Raw genomic sequence first — 7,422 nt, 5'->3', positions numbered from 1 at the left:
TTTTACAGCACAGAAAACAGAGACGCACAGAAACAACATCAGTTTGCCAAGGCACACTGTCGGAATAAAACCCGAGTCTTCCTGGGCTAACCAGAGTTGAATTAACAGAAGGAATGAAAGTGCTTGCAGGTAGTTTTGTGGGTGTTCCACTGAGTTACGTAGCACATGACCTATGCTCCTAAAAGGAAGATGCTGCACTCTTGCTCTTTGACTATATCTATAAAACAACAGATGTACTCATAGATATCTGAAATAGACTTCTGATCTATCCAAAATCTGGGCTGGTGTTTCGATTTTGTGTCCAAGCTATAGGCTTCAGTCTGTGCCTCAATGGCTCCTTTACCTTTGATGGACAATATACAGAGATATACTTTGTCTAACCTGATGTCCCTGCCCTTCTGCAGTCACACCAGAAACAGCATGGAGATGGAGCTTGAATTTTTCACTTCGCCTATGGCACCCAGACCATTCTATAAAACTCAAGCATGCAAACTTCCAGTGTTGTCTTGGGTCCTAACACCTAAGTGCTCACTCAAGCCTAAGGATAAACTCTTCTCTCCACTGAATTTTTTTGGTGCAAATGAGGACAATTTTTTTCAATACAGAATTGACAAGATAACAGGAACACAGTGTAGAGCCTGAGTAAGAAGGGGAGATTTGCAGAAAGCTGGCCAGACTTGCTGACTTTCTGTTTTCTATTTTATTGTTGCAAAGCAAAAGTCTCATCAGCATGAAAACTTAGGTGTCAGCAGTGAAGATTATATACTGCAATGGCGGTAAAAAAATGGAAGAAATGTCACACATGTGGTACCTGGACATATTTGCTAGGAATTTGATCTACATTGAGTCTTTGAAAATACCAGCACTGCAGAGATGTTTTGTTTCTAAACCCATAACAATTGCACTTGAACTGTGACAGAATTTCTGTCTGTGACAGAAAATGCTGATCACCGTAACAGTGTAGACAGCCCCCTCCAATGCTGAAAGAATCTGTACATACACATGAAGACTAAGGGCTCACACCATGCATCCACAGATGTGGGATAGAATAAGATAGTTAGCAATTAATGATACAGCGATTACAGAAGTAAACAACAAGCACAGATCACACAGTAGCCTTTCAGTCAACAAACGAGCAATTTTTTATGCATTCAATTTAGAAATGAGACTTTTTTCCTTTGGAATCCCTTTTGATTTTGATCAAAATTCTATCTTGTGGAGGCATTCATAAAAGCCACAGGGCATATTTACACACTCACAAAAAACTAAACTCCTTTATAGCCACAGGGAATACATTTTCACCTCCACTCTGCAGGATTTTTTTGAAGGCTTTCTGCACTAAGATTGAGTTGCAAAGAAGCTGTCTATACTCTGACAAATCAAATATTGCAATGCTATCAAATTAGAAACCAACTCCATAGCTCAGGAGGGTCAACTTGTGCCAGTAGATTCCTTATCATAGAGTCAGAGAAAATAATTATATTCTTTTTTAAAGATGCTTCATTGGTGAGTGCATTGATGAGGCATTTAGTTGTCTTAAAAGAATGGTCTACAAAAATGTCCTTTGCAAGGGCAGTGCTCAGAGCTAATCAGTAGAGGAATGAACATAGGCTGAATTCCTGTTTCTGCTTAGCAGAAGTGTGAGCTGGGTCTTCTCATGCCTGCATCAATTTGGAGTATTTCTATAGCCTGATGTCAGCAGCACTCTTCTGGTGCATAAAGTTTTGAATTCCTTGAATTTCTTAACCATAATCTTGCTTTCTGGATGACAGCCCTTGCCAGAAGCCAATCCTACCAACCACTGTCACCTCTCTGTTCGCTGTGAGGCTGAGAGATAATGGCGGTGCCTTCTGTAGGACTTGGTGCTGCCAGCGGTGAGTGGCATCTCCAGCAGATTAAGGTTAGATGCCAAAGGCAAGATGACTTTCAGAGCGAAAGTAGAAGCTCCCAGTGAAGTTTAGATTCAGTTGTAGCTCACCTTGGATCATTTGATCTTAAATAATAAACTGTGCTTCGTGGCATTTTAACACTAGTCTGCAGGATTTTTTAATTATTATTATTTTTGTATTTCATACTTAACCTCTATGTTTTCTTTTTTACTGCTTTGTCATATTCTCTTGAATTGTTGCCATTGTTCAAACAGAAAAAAATAGGGAAAAAATCATATAGAATTTCAAACATTTCTGTCACACGTAGCCTTTAAATGGAGATCAGAGGTGTCAACTTGATTGGATTATATGTGATGCACTTTGCTTTTCTTTCAGTCCTAGTTTCAAACAGCTGGATTCTGCATCTGGGAAGAAACAGAATTATTATTTTTCAAAATTACATATGCCTGTCACACTCTCTTTGAAATGCTAATGGTTACAGAACTGAGAGCTCATTTTCTATTCTGACAAGCAAATGATTAAATCAGCCTCTCTGTCCCTCTTTGGCCTCTGTTTGAGCTGCCCAGTAGCCACAAAGCTTTGGCAATTAAATAAGATTTTAAAGGAAGCGTCCCATCATGAGGGAGCTGTTCTTGGTGTAGATACTTATGTGAACTTTTATACAGAAATAATTGTATTGGCTCTGAAGTAACGAATGTAGCAAACTAGGGGGCTGATTAAAATAAAAGATTTAAATTTCTGTAAAGTGAATATTTTCTGCCAGGCACAAAAATGCCAATCTGAATACTTATTTCTCAGTGCACATAAGTTACTCCATCCACTCTGACCTATGACTTTGTCTCAAAGGCCATATTTCCTTGGGATAGTAAAACTTTACTCCTTTCTAAGAGGATTTTCCTGCTTTTGTATACTGTCTCCAGTTCTTGCAAGAGTTCTTGAAAACAAATTGATCTTTTAATGAGGAACATAGGTAGCTGATGCAAAATTTCAAAGAGAATATTGAAAAATAAGCTGTTTCTAAGACTATGAGTCTGTTTCACCTGTACATTTGCCTATTATTTAATTTCTGAGCATATCTGAAGAAGTAGACCTTGTGAATTGTACTAGAGCAGGGAATTCCCCCTCCTGTGAAGATGCTGCAATGGGAAGGAAGGAGCTTGTTCAAGAAATAAGTAGGTCTCTAGTTCCTCTTTATGTTAATTGTTACTGTCCCTTGAAAATGTAAATTCATTGAAAGGCAGTTACTATAAGTTTAGAAATCATATGGATGCACTTCATCAACAAGACGTGTGTGTGTGTATATGTGTGGGAGGCAGGCTGAAAGGGACAACGGGGTGCAATGAATAAACGTAGAGGGAACAAAGTTGACCAGTGAGTTGGAGTTCTGACTCTCCTCCTGTCATTGTCCTCTCATCTTACCCACTGTGAGCTCACAAAGAATTCCCCAGCTCTGCAACAAATCTAAGATGTCAGGCAGAAAAGACATATCTCATAAACGTTGTACATGTCATGGAAAGAGAACGAGATACTTTTTTGGTGTCATGCTGGCCACCCATCAACTTAGTTTGCATGGTGTATATCAGTTGAAAATATAAGTAACCGTATTTTCAATATAAGTGTTTGTTTGTTTTTAAATTATGATTAAAAGTATAGACTGGTTAGCATTTCTATGCATTCCTTATGGATTAACAGAATAAGGAGAGTCATGCTTTATATAGAAGTTTATATGATTAAATATTTGATGGCACAAAGACAGATACTTCAGCCATGGCACTGATAATTTTCTAATGAAATATCTTGCAGGAGGCTTTTCAATGCTGTTGACTTATTCTGCATGAATCTGTAGCATCCTGAAGTTTCTCTCCAGTTGTTGTCTCTTACGGTTTTCAAATGAATGAAGTCTTATGTCTGGAGTATGTACAGACCAACACGTCCCACTTCCTTCATTTTCCAGTGCCATCACATAGTTTAATAAAATTTTTCCAACTAAAAGAAAAACTTTAAAAAAAAAAAAAAAAAGCTTGTATTGTTTGTAGCAGAATCTGCAACTTAATTTTGTCAGCCTTAATGATTCTGTCTACCTTTTTAACCCAGTCAGGATGTGGCTGATTTTGTCTTCTGTTTCATATGAGTTCTTAACTGTAAATATCAGTAAGGAGATTGCATTTACATGATTTGATTCTGCTTTGTAATTCTGAAACTCCAAAAATATTTATGTAAAAGGAATCAATACCGTAACTCTCTTTTTTTAAATTTCAGATCTCAGCATTTAAAATCAATTTGGTGTTTAATGGTTTTAGAAAGAGCAGTATTCCAAAGCAATGCAATAAATTCAAAACTAGGAAGGTACCATCCATAATTCTGGGGCACTTTCCGTTTGCTTACAGTGGAAATAAATAAAATTTCTAATAAAAGTTTTGCATTTTTTATTAATCATAACTAAAGCTACAGGAAGATCTACTAATTTCTTCAGAGATGAGTAAGCAGCATGCACTGCTGTATTTATGTGGTACCATGGCTAAAGTATGTGTATGAATGAGAGACATTTTGAAACATCATGGTAATCTGAGACATGACATCATCATTTTGACCAATTCTCAAAAAAAAAAAAAAAAAAAAAAAAATTGGGAAATCGATTGTTTTTAGGTGCTTAAAGCTTAGATCTCTCATTTTAAGCTAGGTTTCCCAGGCTACCTTAACTATCATCTATTGACTACACAAGCAAATGTGCAAACAGAGCAATTCACCTTGTTCAGAAATATACCTGTAGTACAAACCTGATGAGCTGTCAATATAAGGAGGTTCTTTCAATCCCTGGGTTTGAAATGGAGCACAACATCAACTTAGGCTTAAGCATCTAACTTAGCGATATCACAAACCAGTGAAATGAACTTCACCCCTATTGAACATAATCAAAAAACCTTTTTACATCTAGGTCTCTGATAGACAGTGCATCCTTGAAATCTAGGTCTTCTAAGGGTTATCTAAGGATCAATGGGAGAGTCTCTTTAGTTTTATTCCACGAATGGTTTAAGTCACCATTCAATTGAGCTTTTCAATTTAGAATGTATAAAGAATTAAATTGTCACTATATTAGTGATCTATCTGGTAGTCCTATTCTTCATGTCTTTGTTCTTTAGCTTATTTTTGGGAACAACTACTGCCAAATCAAATGCTTTGAGTTGGAAAGGACCTTAAAGATCACCTATTTACAACCCTCCTGCAACAGACAGGAACACCTCCCACTAGTCTCAGTTGCTCAGAGCCCCATCCAACTTGGCCTTCAGTACTGCCAGGGATGGGGCAATTCTCTCAACTTTTTAAGGAAGGAAGTTTTTCATCTTAAAAATTATATTTGTGGTATCAATCAATCAATCAATAAAATTCCTATACAAGATAAGGAAAAATAGTTGACAACTTCAAAGTATTTGACATAATGATGATCGTATTTGTATTTATTAGTTTGTATTGACCAAAACATATCATACCAATTGACTCTGCATGTTTTTTAGATACTGGTTCATTTTTAACATCTCTTCTGCTGTTGTCTTGAATTATGATGCTAAGTATATTTTCAAGTTAGAAAATTTGAAGTGTTATATTTGTAAAAGAAATTGGATCAAAAATGCAATACAGTTCCTTTTGACTGCTCCCAATACCTTGGTGTTTTCCTAAGAACAAGGGACATCATCCTGAAAATAGCTATCTGGTTTTACTGAGTATCTTGTTTTTCTGCAAACAGGTGTTTGACATACTTTTCTGAGATGGAGATAATAAGAAAACTGTTCTACATCCCAGTCCTTGATGGTCCAAACAAAGGCTGTGTGATAGTAACAGACACCAACTCTTTCCATGTTGTCCATGTACCCTGTGAGGATGTACTATCTGCTAATGAAAGAGAGAAAGGGAATGTAGACTAGGAAATAACTGTAAACATTTTCACTAGATACAGAAATGAAATCTCACAGTGGAAATGCATAGAGATCAAGGATCTTGCAATCAATTGCACACAATAGCATTAGCTACAGGTTGCTACTTCTCCGGTACCTAAATAGGTAGATACATACAACAACAGCAGATTTAAGATAGGAACCATAAATAAAGAATAAATCTGAACTAATCTGTCTAGTCTTCTTTAGATAGGCAAGAAGACAGGTTGTCTTACAAAGATTCTGATTTCCTGAGACTTTTATAGCAAAAAACGACTTGGGAAGTAATATGTATTTGAGGTATTGGTAACATTGTATTGAACTAAAGTCTCATGAATATTCAAAAAAGATCTGGAATGTGTTTTTCACTTGTACAACCTTGGGTTATCTAAAATCATGACCCTTAGAAGGAAGTGAATTTGTTCCCTTATATACTACTTTGTAGGAATTACGCAAGAAATTTAGCAAAATGTACTGATAAAGGCTTTGCAAATGAAGCTAGAGATAGGAAGGTGAGATGGGCTCTGTTTAACTTTAGCACATGCAATAGGAAACTTTCAAGAGCAGAAATAATAAAGTGTTTAAGCAATGTATGTGATTATGATGAGAGAAAAGGATGAAGACCTGGCTGGAAATAAAATCTTTGAGGACTCTTACCATCGATTGACTATTAAGAGTCAAGGCAAATGTTATGCACAGTGTCTTTGCAATGAGAGAAATAAACCTTGCAAAACTAGGCCTCTACCCTAAAACTAACTACCTTCACACACAAATCTTATTTCAGGGGGAGTATCATTCAGGAAAAAGAACACTTTGAGAGACAAATAACACTTGTTAGTATTCCATGGGAATAACACCTCCTTTTTTTTTTTTTTTTTCCCATTAATCTGGATAATTTCCTCCCTTTTTTCTATGCAAATTTTAGAAGAGTAAAAACTGTAAGCAGCCTGGAAAACTCCCCTGAAAAAAGGAATGTCTGCAAAACTCCTTTGCTATTTGATTCCTGTGAATTCTGAGTTTTGTTAATCATTAGAAAAGGTTAAGTATGTTTTTGTTACTTAGCAACCATGCCTAGTTTTAAGAAGTTTTGTTTAAAATTATAACACGCATTTATCCATGTTTTTCTCTGCTCCTGTTCTCCTCACTGGAATTCAAACTCAAGAAAGTGTGCACACAGCCAGCCATCTGAACTCATGATCTTTGCTCCTAACTGCTTGCAAGGAACATGGAAAATCAGGACTAAAAAGCACACTGGAGCATGGGAGACTACTGTTCCCTTATCTACATGAAGATTTATTCTTAGCTGGTTTTCAATTTGCACTGTGATGGCAGAGAAAATAACCTAAAGCAAATCACAGTGTTATTTTTAGTCTTTATTTTATTTATTTTCCTTTCCAATATTTTGGCTGTGGTGAAGCTTTGTGCTTCATGAGTTTCAACCTAAAAATGGAAGACCGAGATGAGTGTATTTTCAGTGTTACTTCTGAAAAAAGATTATTAATTTGGGGATTAGTTAAAATATTTGCCCTATTGGGTTCAGGTTATGTTCATGTATATTTTAGCTTCAGGCAAATATTAAAACTAATGCAATATGAACTGCAATG

The 7,422-nt window shown here is 36.3% G+C and overlaps 1 long non-coding RNA gene across 1 annotated transcript; it reads right to left on the bottom strand.

The window, feature by feature from the left end:
* Window positions 1–681: 681 nt before the first annotated feature.
* LOC121107040 lies at window positions 682–7,156 on the bottom strand. Its single transcript, XR_005840353.2, has 2 exons — window positions 2,930–7,156; window positions 682–2,293 (listed from the first exon to the last, which is right to left on the bottom strand). It is a non-coding gene; the product is annotated as an uncharacterized LOC121107040 (long non-coding RNA).
* Between the last annotated feature and the right edge of the window lie 266 nt (window positions 7,157–7,422).

The sequence above is a fragment of the Gallus gallus genome, chromosome 1 (genome assembly GCF_016699485.2).
Source record: "Gallus gallus isolate bGalGal1 chromosome 1, bGalGal1.mat.broiler.GRCg7b, whole genome shotgun sequence".
In the NCBI taxonomy this organism is placed as follows: Eukaryota; Metazoa; Chordata; class Aves; order Galliformes; family Phasianidae; genus Gallus; species Gallus gallus.
The sequence above is the reverse complement of the archived record's forward strand: the minus strand, read 5'-3'. Positions and strand labels throughout refer to the sequence as shown.